Source organism: Apium graveolens, chromosome 3 (genome assembly GCF_009905375.1).
Source record: "Apium graveolens cultivar Ventura chromosome 3, ASM990537v1, whole genome shotgun sequence".
In the NCBI taxonomy this organism is placed as follows: Eukaryota; Viridiplantae; Streptophyta; class Magnoliopsida; order Apiales; family Apiaceae; genus Apium; species Apium graveolens.
In genome coordinates this window covers 91289334-91305362 of record NC_133649.1, presented here as the reverse complement: position 1 = coordinate 91305362, position 16029 = coordinate 91289334, and the positions used below count along the sequence as shown (strand labels likewise).

The following is a 16029-nucleotide window of genomic DNA, read 5'->3' as shown; positions in this document are numbered from 1 at the left end:
GGGACATCTTTACCTATAGTTGCTTTTTCCCTTGTCATCTTCAACTTTCATATTACCGTTCAAAGCATCATAGTCCAAGCCAATAGCTATGTTAGCACATGGCGTGTTTGAAGGGTTTTTAGCACATAAACGCAGCAAAACATAAATTTAATCTTAAAAAAATCGAAACCCTCCGCAGGATCCATGCAAAAAATTATATTTTGTAGTTCAGTATGTTTACCTTAAGAAGCTTTACGTTAATGGAAATATGGAGGTCTTTAATGGTGATCCAAAAATGATGAACGGAGATCCTTAGCAGCTGCTCCTCAAGTGTGAAGCACTCCACCGGTATCCACCAAGAAAATGATGTAATGAAGGAGGAGAAGATGGAGAGAATTAGGGTTTTGTAAATCTTTTTGGTTGAGGCAAAAATAGGGTTTATAATAGTATATTTATAGGCAAAATTTTCAGCTGAAAATTTTCCCATAAAATATTATTATTATTAATCCTTTTATTATTCTCACTAATAATTAAAACACCTTTTAATTATTAATCCTTTTTCTAAATACTTTAGAAATAATTCTCTCACTTGATTTAATTTCCAAAAATTAAATTCTTAATTAATAATATTAAGAACCTTTTCTTAATTAATTTATAATCAATTAAATCTCATTTAATCAATTATTAAATTTTCCAATTAATTATTTATTTCATAAATAAATAATTATCAGCCATTATTAATTAAATCCTCCAGCCATTAAATCATTCTCTTTTATGGTGTGACCCTGTAGGTTCAATATTAAGCCGGTAGTAGAAATAAATAATAATAAAACTATTTTATCATTATTTATATAAATTCTCTAATTCATTAAATATGATTAATTAATTAATCATATTTATTCTACATCGTGAGGGATACTTCTCAGCATATCGCGACTATCCGGATAATACGAATTCACTGCTTAGAATACCAATAACCTATTCAGTGAGTAGTTACCATACAATTAATTCCTTCTACCCTATAATGTCACGATTAAATACAAGGCATGGAACTTGTGTCAAGCCTATCTTATTTAATCACTTGCTTTCCCATTCACTATACTTAGTTCTATTTAATGTAAATTAGAAACTCCTTTCTAATTTCATTCACTCTGGCCAGAGATTCCTGAACTAGCATAAGTGGATCAGCATTGAACATTCTCTTCCTTCACTGGAAGGTGTAGATCCTCTATTAATCATACACTATCTTCGTGTACAAATTCCTATACCCAGTAGAGCCCTTATAATTGTCCCTTGAGACTAAGAACTAAACTAAAGCATAGTTCAGTGTACACATGATGACTATGATGACCTCAAGTCTAAGGATACTTGTACAACTATCACTATGTGAACAACTGCTGACATGTGAGTGAACTCCATCAGTTGTTCAGCTGTGTGAGTCATGTTCAGTGAACTTATTCTATAATAAGCACCTACATACTAGCTATAATGTTACCACACAAATGTCTATGAGAACAGACATCCTTCATAATGAAGCAAGCATAGTATGTACCGATCTTTGCGGATTATTAATTACCAGTTAGTAATCCTACGACCAGGAACTATTTAAGTTTAGAGTTATCATCTTTTAGGTCTCATTATTATGATCTCATCACAATCCATAAAAATCTTTACTCTAAATTGTGGTATATCTTATTTAAACATATAAATAGATAGAGACCGCAATAAAAACAAAACAAGCCTTTTATTAATATCAATGAAATCAAAACATATTACATAAAAGTTATTCCTAAATCCACATACATGATTGGACTTAGGACATATCTCTTTCAATCTCCCACTTGTACTAAAGCCAATCACTCTGGTATCTAATACCCATCTTGTCTTTATGACGATCAAAGTGACTCTGAAGAAAGTGGCTTTGTGAGTGGGTCTTCTACATTGTTATGTGTGTCAACTCTCTCGACATTGACATCTCCTCTATTTTCAACAATCTGAATTGCACCACCATTCAGAGTAAACACGTACCCTAACATGGATTTGCTAACACTTTCTGATTGAAAACTAGAGTCAGTATAACCCTCTATTTTCAACTCAGATTCACCACCAAAAACAAGAAAAATGTCCTAAGTCATTCGCAAGTACTTAAGGATGTTTTTCACTGCTTTCCAGTGGTCTTCACCTGGATTGGACTGATATCTGCTCGTCACACTAATTGAATAAGCAACATCAGGCCTTGTACACAACATCGCGTACATGATAGATCATATTGCTGAAGCATAAGGAATCTTACTCATATGCTTTCTTTCCTCAGGTGTCTTAGGAGACATTTTTTCGGAAAGGGACACTCCATGGCTCATCGGTATGAGACCTCTTTTGGAGTTTTCCATGCTAAACCTTTTAAGCACTTTCTGGATGTATGTACCCTAGGTAAGACCTATCATTCTTCTAGATCTATCTCTATAGATCTTCATACCGAGAATGTAGGATGCTTCTCCCAAGTCCTTCATGGTGAAGCTCTTTGATAGCCACACTTTAACTGATTATAGCATCGGTATATCATTTCCTATAAGAAGTATGTCATCCACATACAATATAAGAAATGTTACCGCGCTCCCACTAACCTTCTTGTAGACACATGGTTCATCTATGTTTTTGATAAAACCAAACTATTTGATTGTCTCATCAAAACGGATGTTCCATCTACGAGAAGCTTGCCTTAAACCATATATGGTTCGCAGCAGCTTACACACTAGGTGTTCATTTCCCTTGGAAAGAAAACCCTTTGGCTGTTTCATATACACTTCCTCCTCAAGTTCCCCATTGAGGAAGGCCGTTTTCACGTCCATTTGCCAGATCTCATAGTCGTAGTAAGCAGCAATCGCAAGCAAAATCCGAATTGATTTTAACAAGGGCTACAGGCGAAAAAGTTTCATCAAAGTCAATCCCCTGCCTTTGTTTGAATCCTTTTTCCACTGAGCCTGGCCTTATAGGTCTCCACCTGGCCATCTGCTCCAATCTTTCTCTTATATACCCACTTACACCCAATAGGCTTAACACCTTCAGGCGCCTCAACCAGAGTCCATACTTGGTTGGTATACATAGATTCCATTTCAGATTTCATGGCACTATACCATTTCTCTGAGTCAACACTACTCATAGCCTCATTATAGGTCACGGGGTTGTCATCATCAATGATTGACAACTCGTTATCATTCTCAATGACAAGGCCATAATACCTCTCAGGTTGGTGAGACACTCTCCCTGTCCTACGAATGGGGTGTTCCACAGAAGGTTGTTCAGTCTGAACAGATGTTTCCACTTGATCCGTAGTAGTTTGTGCTTCTTGAACTTCATCAAGTTCAATTTTGCTCCCACTGTTTCCTTCAAGGATAAAATCCTTTTCCAAGAAGGTAGCATGTCTGGAGACAAACACCCGATGATCGGTGTAAAAGTAATACCCCAAAGTCTCTTTAGGATATCCCACAAAATTACATTTTACGGATCGAGATTCCAGCTTATCTGGGTCAACTTTCTTGACATAAGCTGGACATCCCCAAATCTTAACATGTTTAATACTCGGTTTCTTTTCTTTCCATATCTCATATGGTGTTTGAGGAACAGATTTGGAAGGCACCTTATTCAGTAAATATGCTGAGGTTTCCGATGCATAACCCCATAGAAATACTGGAAGATTTGCATAGCTCATCATGGACCGAACCATGTCTAACAAAGTTCGATTTCTCCTTTCAGATACCCCATTTAACTGTGGAGTATATGTAGGAGTCCACTGGGAGACTATACCATTTTCTTTGAGATAATCTAGAAACTCTCCATTCAAGTATTCACCACCTCGATCTGATCGAAGAGTTATAATACTGTGTTTGGTTTGTTTCTCCACTTCATGTTTATATTCCTTGAACTTTTCAAAGGCTTCAGACTTGTGTTTCATCAAATACACATATCCGAATCTAGATCTATCATCTATGAAAGTAATGAAGTATGAAAATCCACCCATGGCTTGAGTAGACATTGGTCCACATACATCTATGTGTACCAATCCTAGCAAATCTGCAGCCCTCTCTCCATGTCCACTAAATGGAGATTTGGTCATTTTACCCAATAGACAAGACTCGCATGTAGGATATGATTCAAAATCAAAGGGGTCAAGTAACCCTTCCTTATGCAATGTCCGCAGTCTATTTTCACTAATATGACCTAGCCTACAGTGCCATAAATAGGTCAGATTTTCATCATCTCGTTTTCTTTTATTAGTTTGTTCTATCTGAAGTAAATCATGCTCTACGTCACATACATACAGACCATTATTTAAAATGCCACGTCCAAAAAGAACATTATCTCTAAGGATAGAACATTCATTATTCTGAATAATAAATGAAAAACCATCCACATCCAACATAGGAATAGAAACAATATTCCTCACAATAGAGGGAACGTAATAACAATTATTCAAAATAATAGTCTTTCCCGTAGGCATATGTAAACTAAATGATCCTACAGATATGGCCGCAACCCTTGCTCCATTGCCCATACGTAGAATCACCTCATCTTTTTCAAGAGTCCTACTTCCCTTTAGTCCTTGCAACGAATTGTAAATATGAGAACCACAGGCGGTATCTAATACCCATGTAGAAATTTGACCTAGTGACATATTAACTTCGATCATGAACATGTCTGAATCAGAAGCGGTAGTCTCACTACCCTTCTTCAATTCTGCAAGGTAAACCTTGTAGTTCCTCTTCCAGTGCCCCAACTTGTTACAGTGAAAACAAACAGCTAAATTAGGACCAGTCAACTTGTGAGCATCTAGTATGCTCCGGAGTGACAGTGCAGAAGACATGACGAATATAGTAAATCTGTAAATGATAAACACATAACAACAGTTAGCAAATATTCAATTTCATTTCAAAACACTATATGAATCGGGTCTTTATTCATAAGTGTCTCCCACTAGTTTATCTAATTTATTCAACCCCCTAAGTGAAAATTAAGCATTCATAATTCTAGTGGGAATATGGATCCTACATTCCATCACACAATCTCGGCTGTGGCACGAAACGTCATGTGATGTTCAATAGACAGACAACTCTTGTCAATTACATCTTATGTTATTCTCTAATATAAGTTTAGCCTCTTGAATAATTGAGTCACGGCTGTGGCACGACAAACTCAATATTCTAAGTCGAGTCTAACCCAACATTTCGTACAATTGAATCAGTCTCCAACGGCCCACGGCTGTAGCACGTACCGACCTTTAGATTCTAATTCAATGTACACATCTCTATGTAATAGACAAGTATTTCTTATTTCGAAATCAAAGCCCTCGGCTGTAGCACGAAACGACAATGATTTAAAAATAAGAACCACTTTCTACCATGTTGGAAGGTATGACCGACACAAGCCCGTTGTGTAATTGGCCAATTACTACTTGATATTATTTAATTTTAGAGGGATTATATTATGTTACAATCATAATCATATTATAAAGAGATTCTTCCTTTTAAATTAAATATTTCAAATCAATAATCGATAATCAGATGATTCCCAGATCAGGTGGAGCATTGTCAAGAGGCATCACTTAATAACCCTTTCTTACAGATAGAAATCTGTTGTTGACGGAATCATCCTTTCTCTCAATATTGAAAATTCATATTCAATTACGTGTTTCATAAACACAAGAATCTCATGATCGTATTCATAATATTTATTGTTAAGGCAAGAAACGATTCCTATTCTAGATTTTCTAGAGCACGCCTTATATTGATTTAAGTTCACCTAAATCTATCATCGCACGGTAAACATAGGCATATATCTCATATATAAAATTAAATAAACAAGTAAATGTAAAGTGCAATAAAGTAAATGTGTTTGGTTATGGCCCTATCCTATGTGATCTTTATCAAGCTCATGATAAAGATCAAGGTCAATCTAATATGGTGATGGATATAAATACAACTACTTATTACATAAGTCTTCTTCTTTGTTTAGACTTCTTGTATGCCTCGTCTTCTTCTTTGTATCACCTCCATTGGATAGCCTTCTTGAATCTTCAATTACATTACATGATTGAAAGTAAAACTAATCTAATGAACTTACAAGAATAACTCGAGTTACATTCGAGATTTATGATTACAAAGATTGACGACATGCAAGTTGTATTTAAAACCAAAACCAAAACCATTACACTACTAAGGTCGAAAGGCCATAACCATCCACCATGCTCATACAACACATAAAAGCATGTTAAAACACATAATCTGATCTTAACATACCATATTATCCATGATCTAATCATAAAAAGAAAATATGACAAAAATCAGAAAAATCAGAATCAAATCAGAAAAAGAAGAATCACTGTTTACGGGCAGTAAACGATATCAAACGCCTTACATACGAGTCGTTGATAGCTAAAGCTATCAGTTTTGTTCAAACGCTCGTTTACCTATGGAAGAGGGTATTCGTTTACGTAAATCGGACACCAGACCCAGATTTCAGGAAATCTGCAGCAGCCAATTCAGAATCCGTATCTAATATGATTCTCATAATTAGAACAAACATAAATCATGTATATATCAGTATATATACAGATTACATAATCATCTTATGATTATACAACTCACATGAATATCATATATTTAAAACCATACATATATAAGCATATTATATCAACATCAAATCATGGCGAATCACGTACATGCTCATATATCGAAAACAGTTAAAACAGAAAGGAATTAAAAACTTTTCGCAAATAGCTCTGATGCCATTAAAGGGTTTTTAGCACATAAACGCAGCGAAAACGTAAGTTTAATCTTATAAAAACCGAAACCCTCCGCAGGATCCATGCGAAAAATTATATTTAATTCGTAGTTCAGTATGTTTACCTTAAGAAGCTTTACGTTAATGGAAAGATGGAGGTCTTTAATGGCGATCCAAAAAGGATGAACGGAGATCCTTAGCAGCTGCTCCTCAAGTGTGAAGCACTCCACCGGTATCCACCAAGAAAATGATGTAATGAAGGAGGAGGAGATGGAGAGAATTACGGTTTTGTAAATCTTTTTGGTTGAGGCAAAAATATGGTTTATAATAGTATATTTATAGGCAAAATTTTTAGCTGAAAATTTTCTCATAAAATATTATTATTATTAATCCTTTATTATTCTCACTAATAATTAAAACACCTTTTAATTATTAATCATTTTTCTAAACTCTTTAGAAATAATTCTCTCACTTGATTTAATTTCCAAAAATTAAATTCTTAATTAATAATATAAGAACCTTTCTTAATTAATTTATAATTAATTAAATCTCATTTAATCAATTATTAAATTTGGCAATTAATTATTTATTTCATAAATAAATAATTATCAGTCATTATTAATTAATTCCGCCACCATTAAATCATTCCTTTTTATGGTGTGACCCTGTAGGTTCAATATTAAGCCGGTAGTAGAACTAAATAATAATAAAACTATTTTATCATTATTTATATAAATTCTCTAATTTATTAAATATGATTAATTAATTAATCATATTTATTCTACATCTTGAGGGATATTTCTCAGCATATCGCGACTATCCGAATAATACGAATTCACTGCTTAGAATACCAAGAACCTATTCAGTGAGTAGTTACCTTACAATTAATTCCTTCTACCCTATAATTAATTCCTTCTACCCTGCAATGTCACGATTAAATACAAGGCATGGAACTTGTGTCAAGCCTATCTTATTTAATCTCTTGCTTTCCCATTCACTATGCTTAGTTCTATTTAATGTAAATTAGAAACTCCTTTCTAATTTCATTCACTCTGGCCAGAGATTCCTGAACTAACATAAGTGGATCAGCATTGAACATTCTCTTCCTACACTGGAAGGGGTAGATCCTTTATTGATCATACACTATCTTCGTGTACAAATTCCTATACCCAGTAGAGCCCTTATAATTGTCCCTTGAGACTAAGAACTAAACCAAAGCATAGTTCAGTGTACACAAGATGACTATGATGACCCAAGTCTAAGGATACTTGTACAACTATCACTATGTGAACAACTGCTGACACGTGAGTGAACTCCATCAGTTGTTCAGCTGTGTGAGTCATGTTCAGTGAACTTATTCTATAATAAGCACCTACATACTAGCTATAATGTCACCACACAAATGTCTATGAGAACAAACATCCTTCATAATAAAGCAAGCATAGTATGTACCGATCTTTACGAATTATTAATTACCAGTTAATAATCCTACGACCAGGAACTATTTAAGTTTAGAGTTATCATCTTTTAGGTCTCATTATTATGATCTCATCACAATCCATAAAAAGCTTTACTCTAAACTGTGGTATATCTTATTTAAACATTTAAATAGATAGAGCCCGCAATAAAAACAAAACAAGTCTTTTATTAATATCAATGAAATCAAAATAAATTACATAAAAGTTACTTCCTAAATCCTCATACATGATTGGACTTAGGACATATCTCTTTCAGTGTTCTTCTCATGATACTGACCAACTAACTGAGATGCATTTCTAAATGATTTTAGTTTCACCTCATTCTTCTCTAGCTTCTCCCTCAACACAGCTTCTATCTCAGTAGCACACTTTAGCTTGTTCTTTAGATATTCATTTTCTTGCTTGACAGTTTCAAGCTCAATAAGATGCAGTTCTAGATTATTATTTTCAATCTCAAGCTTCTCATTTACTCTTGACAGCTTACTCACTTCCTCAATAGCTGCCACCATGCTTGTGTGAATGTGAAACATCTCTATACTCATCTTTTCAACGATCTCCTTATATTGATTAGCATTTAAATCAATAGTGGTAAGAGTTGGCACCTCTGTTTTTGATGAGGATGACTCTCCTTGCTCCAAGGTCATGAGTGTATAATTTCCAAACTCCTCACCTTCATCATTATCAGAATCATCTCAACTTTTTCCTCCTGCAATGTAAGCTTTTCCAGACTGTTTCTTTAAGAGAGCTTCATACTTAGCCTCCAACTCCAAATATGCCTTGTCCTTTTTCACTTTCTTTAGCTTTCTACATTCTATGACAAAGTGGCCCAATTCATCACAATTGAAGCACCTTAGAGCATTTCCAATAGAGGTTGCCAAGGGTTACCAAATCTTATGTGGCATGGCACCCTTGGTTGCCAACCTATTGGAGTCGTATGGTTGTCCAAGAGGTTGCCAAAACTTGGAAACTTTCTAAAATGGTTAAAATACATATACAAATGCAAAAAGTTTATATCAATAATGCCTTTTTTAGTTTATGAGTCATTTACAATTTAATTTAAGGGACCACATAGGTAACAATTAAAGGTTGCTAACTATTGGAGTAGAATGTTGCCAAGTTGATATAAAATTGAGTGAAAATAAAATATTAATATATATGATGATTTGGAAAAGTGAGCAGCTAGCTTGACAACCCCTTATTGGAGATGCTCTTATGTTTGATCTGTCAACAGATGCAGTTTTATAGCCATTTTTGCCACCAGAGTTGTACCGAGCTTCTGTTTTCCAGCTGCTATACTTGTTAAATGTCTATCCTTTGTTCTTGAAGAACTTTGGCTTCTTCACTCTAATATTGGAGAATTTTCTTTCTAAGTATGCCATAAATTGATCTAACTCATCCAGTTCATCCAAATTATAGAACTCATCTTCTTCAAGTTCCAGAATGACTTGCTTCTATGGCTCCTTATTCTTTTGTTCAACATTTGAGACAATTAGAGTTTGGATTTCTTGTTCATCATCAAATGAATTACAATCATTAACAACTAGTGCATTTGAACCATCAACAATGTGCCCTTGACCAGCTCTTAAAGATTTTCTTTGAATTATTTCCAGTTCATAGGTTTTTAAAATACCATATAAAACCTTCAATATCATTCTGCTCAAGTCTCTTCCTTCTCTTATAGCTGAAATTTTCTGTTTAAGATGGTCTGGAAGGGTGAGCGAAAATTTCAAGTTAACCTCCTCATCTTCATAGTACTTGTCATGAAGCTGAAAGTCATTATTCAACTTATTGAATCTTTCAAACACATCAGTAATACTCTCCTTTGGTTTAGCCATGAAACCCTCATATTGAGACACCAATATTCTCCTTTCGTTGGATCTAATTTCCTCTATACCTTCACACAAAATTTCTATTTTTTCCCAGATATGTTTAGCTGTGTCACGGTTAACAATATTGTTGTACATGACATTGTCAAGTGACTCTATCAGAATTAATTGCAGGCCACTATCCAGAGAGACTTTTTCTTTCTCAAAATCTGTGTATTTTGAAGGATCTTTAGGACCATAATAAGCTGGGATGACCATGTCTCCATCTGTAGATTTTTCAATCCTTTCCATAAGGGTGAAAGGTCCATTCTTCAGAATCTGAATGTACAAGGGATTGGCCATCCTTAGAAACAACATCATCTTCTTCTTCTATAATTTATAGTTAGTCTTATTAAAGGCGGATATCTTTATACAGCTTATCTTTTGTGTATTCATTCTTCCAAGATTTTGATCTTTTTGTGTTAGGGCTAGAACACGTGCTAATATTCACGCAAGTATATGCGATCACACGTAATATAGAATTAATTCTAGTTCGTTCCTACAGGGACTGGTTTAGGTTCATTTCAATCAATGTATTTATGCAACAATGGTAGGGCTATTATCCAATGCTACGACGAATAACAAATTGAGGTTGTTTATAACTAAGATTAACTAAGAGATTATACTAAAGAATATAAACTAAGAAGATAAAGAGAGTTGAATACTATATGACACAAACATGGGATTCTAACTTCATTAAATACTTCATTCAATAGCCTTTTCATTCTTAACCTTAGCATGTAATGGTGATGACACTAATCAGATAACATGAAACTGATAAACGCCAACTTTCATTGTACGAATACCATACTACCAGACATCCACAAAAGAGATAGAAGCTGAATGGACACCAATTATATTGAGACCCTATATGTCTATAGAATTTGACAACATAATGGTTTAATGCACAAGTTATCTATCATGATTACATAGAGGAAAGTAAGATGGTTAAAATTACCTACGAATCATGCATATCAAAATACATGAACCTATGCTAGCATGGTAAGTTCTAAACCTTTAAGTTCACTTTCGCTTCATTAAAGATTTACACGCTATCTTATAACTTCGCGGCGCTCATAAGACGAATAGCGACATATCTAACGGAGTCTTGTATGTTGTTCTATATGCCCAAACAGCTTCATCAAGCTTCAAAGACCAATCCTTCCTTGATGGACACACAACTTTCTCTAGAATACGCTTCATCTCTCTATTAGACACCTCAACTTGCCCATTAGTCTGAGGATGGTAGGCTGTAGCAATGCTATGATTCACATTATACCTTTGCATCATAGCAGTGAACTTGCGATTGCAGAAATGCGATCCCTCATCACTGATTATGACTCTTGGAGTCCCAAATCGTGTGAATATCTGCTTATGAAGAAAATTAAGCACTACCTTCGCATCATTTGTCAGCAAAGCCTTGACTTCAACCCATTTCGACACATAATCGACTGCCAGCAAGATATAATGATTATTTCAAGATGAGACAAAGGGCCCCATGAAGTCGATTCCCCAAACATCGAAGACCTCAACCTCGAGAAGCACATTAAGAGGCATCCCATCCCTCTTAGACATATTACCCACACTGCTGGCATCGATCACACTTCAAAACAAAGTGATGTGTATCCTTAAACAATGTAGGCCAAAAGAATCCCTCTTGAAAGACACGAGTTGCTGTCTTCTCTCCACCATAGTGGCCTCCATAAATAGTCGAATGACAGTCTCGCAAGATCCCCTCACCCCTGTTTCGCTGTACGGAATACATCTCCTGATGATTTGGTCCGCTCCTTGCCTGAACAAATATGGCTCATCCCACATGTACCACTTCACCTCATGAAAAAACTTCTTCCTTTGAGCATACGACAAGTCTGGAGGCATAATATTACTCACACGGTAGTTCACAATGTCTACAAACCATGGTTCTTCCTCTTGCACTCTAAACAGATGATCATCGGGAAAAGACTTATTTATCAATATCTTATCCTGTGAAATTGCACTTGGATCTTCCAAACGAGAGAGATGATCAGTGACTTGATTCTCAGTACATTTTATGTCCTTGATCTATAATTCAAATTCATGAAGCAAAAGAATCCATCTAATAAATCTAGGCTTTGAGTCCTTCGAGACGAGATATCGAATCGCAGCGTGATTAGTGAAAACTATCACCTTCGTCCCAAGCAAATAAGATCAAAACTTCTCAAAACCGTAGACAATGGCCAAAATTTCCTTCTCAGTAGTAGTATAATTTAGTTGAGCATCATTTAGGGTCTTACTAGCATAGTAGACCATATGAGATATGTTGTTCTTTCTCTGTCCAAGAACTGCTCCAACTGCACAGTCACGTGTATCGCACATCATCTCAAAAGGTTCATTCCAATCAGGTACAGTTAAGACAGGTGTCGTGATCAAACTCTTCTTCAAGAACTCAAAAGTAGCTAGGCACTCGTCATCAAACTTGAACGGGACATCCTTCTCCAGAAGATTGCACAAGGGTTTAGAGATTTTTGAGAAGTCCTTGATGAACCGCCTATAGAAACCCGCATGACCAAGAAAGCTGCGAACTCCCTTAACAGAAATTGGTGGAGGAAGATTTTCAATGACCCCCACCTTGGCTTTATCTACCTCAAGACCCTTACTAGAGACCTTGTGACCAAGAATAATCCCATGTCGCACCCTAAAGTGATATTTCTCCCAGTTGAGAACCATATTGGTCTCAACATACCTTTTAAAAACGTCGCCAAGATTCTACAAGCACTCATCAAATGAATCGCCAAACACAGAGAAGTCGTCCATAAACACCTCCATATTCTAACCAATTATGTCAGATAAAATAGCCATCATGCATCTCTGAAATATGGTCGGTGCTCCATACATACCAAAAGAAACTCTTCTAAAGGTGAAAATACCAAATGGACAAGTGAAATTAGTCTTTTCTTGATCTTCTGGAGCGATACAAATCTGATTATAGCCCGGATAGCCATCCAGGAGATAGTAGTACTCGTGCCCAGTCAACCTGTCAAACATCTGATCAATAAAAGGTAGAGGGAAGTGATCCTTTCCCGTGGCCTTGTTCAGCTTCCTATAGTACATGTAAACTCTCCACCTAGTGACTGTTCGAGTAGGTATGAGCTCATTCTTCTCATTAGCTACAACCGTGATACCTCCTTTCTTCGGCATACACTGAACTGGACTCACCCAAAAACTGTCAGATATGGGATAGATGATCCTTGCATCCAGCCACTTGAGAATTTCCTTCTTCACCATTTCTTTCATGATCGGATTAAGACGTCTATGTTGCTCAACAGTAGGCTTGCTACCTTCCTCTAGCAGAATTTTATGCATGCAATAAGAAGGGCTTATTCCCTTAATATTTGCTACAGTCCATCCAATTGTCGACTTGAACTCTCTCAGAATTCATAAAAGTTTTTCCTCATCACTACCTGAAAGGTCAGATGCAATAATTACAGGCAGAGTAGATGCATGACCTAAAAAAGTACACCTTAAGTGTTCAGGCAATGGTTTAACCTCAAGTGTAGGAGCTTCCTCAATAGATGGCATGAGGCGCTTTGGAGATTTGTTCAGCTCCTCCATTCCAAGATATTCAAAAGGCATATCCATCTTCCGCTTCCAGGGAGAAGCATTCAAATATTGCAACTGCTCATCACTTTCATCATCTTCACCATCAGAATTCCCCAACAAGGCCTTTTCTAAGGCATCAGACCTTAATAATTGATCAAGTTCTGAAGTAACCACAGAATCGAACAACTTCACCTTAAACACTCCTCATTTTCAGTAGGGAATTTCATGGCATTGAATATATTAAAAGTTACATCCTGATCCAGCACTCGCATGGTGAGCTCACTCTTCTGCACATCTATCAAGGTTTGTCCAGTAGCCAAGAAAGGTCTTCCCAAGATTATGAGAATCTTCTTATTCTCCTCGAAATAAAGAATTACAAAATCAGCAGGAAAGATGAGTTTATCCACCTTGACCAAGACATTCTTCACAATGCCTCGTGGATATCTAATAGAACGGTCGGCCAACTGCAAAATCATATAAGTAGGATTTGGATCAGGTAAGTCCAACTTCTTGAAGATTGACAAAGGAATCAGATGGATGCTAGCTCCCAAGTCACATAAGTATTTTTCAAATGACACTTTTCTAATAGTGCAAGGAATAGTGAAGCTTCCTGGATCTTTAAGCTTCAGAGGAAACTTTTGTTGTAGTACATCAGTACATTCCTTCATGAGAGAAACGGTCTCTAAGTCATCAAGCTTCACTTTCCGAGAAAGTATACCTTTCATAAACTTCGCATAACTAGGCATCTGTTCAAGAGCTTCAACGAAAGGTATGTAGATGTGAAGTTTCTTGAACACCTCCAGTAACTTCTCAAACTGCTTATCCAGCTTTTTCTTCTGTAACCTCTTAGGAAAGGGAGGTGGAGGATAGATCTGTTTCTCCCCTGTATTACCCTCAGGAGGAGTGTGTTCAACAGTAGTCTTCCTTGGTTCCACTTTTGCTTCCTTCTGCACTCCTTCTTTATCTATAGCTTCTTCATCCAAAACTTGAGAGTGTTCTGGATTTGCAACCGTCCCAGACCTCAATGTAATTGCCTTTACCTACTCCTTAGCTTCCCTCTTTCCTGGTACTTCAGTGTCACTGGGGAGTGTACCAGGTTGATGATTTAGCAAGGCATTGGAAATTTGCCCAATTTGATTTTCCAAGGTCTTGAATTGATGGATACCACTTGGCTTTTGCACATGAGCCTCAACTCCTCTAATTCAGATTTTTTATTAGACTATTGCAACTGGAGTTGTTGTCTTGGTGTATATTGCGGTTGTTGAAAACCAGGAGGGTTGTACTATTTTCCTAAATACTGCTGATAAGGCTGCTGAACCGCATTCTGAGTATTGCTCCAGCTAAAGTTAGGATGATTGCGGTTGTTAGGATGATAGGTGGCTGGCACAGTTTGCTGCGACCTCTGAAAGTTGCTCAAAAACTTAGCTAATTCACTAGAAATAGCATACGGCTCCATCTCAATGGGCACCAGCACAAAGCTCACAGACACTAGTGATTTGATTAACTCCATAATTAGCCAAAGAATCCATCTTCATCATTAAAGCCATAAGATGAGCAGCTATAGCAGTAGCTGTATCTAACTCCAGAATTCCTGCTATCATGCCCTGAGATAATCTCTGAATAGGATTCTGGTATTCATTAGCAGCCATCAGTTCAATCAATTCATAAGCTTCATCGTAGCTTTTAGCCCACAAGGCTCCTCCTGATGCTATATCAAGCATGGGTCTAAAGTAGCACCCAATCCATTATAGAAACAGTTAATGATCATCCAGTCAGGCATCCCATGATGAGGGAACTTCCTAATCATCTCCTTATAACGATCCCAAGCCTCACATTAAGATTCTCCAGATTGCTGAGCATATTGAGTAAGTGCGTTCGTGATTGCAGCAGTCTTCGCCATAGGAAAGAATTTAGTTAAGAACTTTTGAGCAAGATCCTCCCATTTGGTGATAGACCCTAGTGGTAGAGAATATAACCAGCACTTAGTTTTATCCCGCAGAGAGAATGGGAAAAGCCTCAACTTAATAGTATCTTCAGAAACTCCATTGAACTTAAAAGTGTCGCAGATCTCGATGAAATCTCTGATGTGCATGTTGGGGTCTTATGTTGGAAAACCCCCAAACTGAACTGAGTTCTATATCATTTGAATTATGCTCGACTTGATCTCAAAGGTATTAGCCGAGATGGTTGGTCGAATAATGCTAGACTGAATATCATTAATCTTCGGTTGAGAGTAGTCCATCAAAGCCTTTGGATTTGCTTCTGGTTTTCCCATTACGATAAGAACCTCTTCTTCTTCTCAACTAAGATCTCTTCTTCAACTTTCTCCTCGACTATAATGATCCAGTGTT

The 16029-nt window shown here is 36.4% G+C and overlaps 1 non-coding gene across 1 annotated transcript; it reads left to right on the top strand.

Annotated features, from left to right (window-relative positions):
• Positions 1-15456: 15456 nt before the first annotated feature.
• On the top strand, positions 15457-15563 carry LOC141715882 (small nucleolar RNA R71). The gene has a single exon (XR_012572627.1). It is a non-coding gene; the product is annotated as a small nucleolar RNA R71 (small nucleolar RNA).
• Positions 15564-16029: the final 466 nt, after the last annotated feature.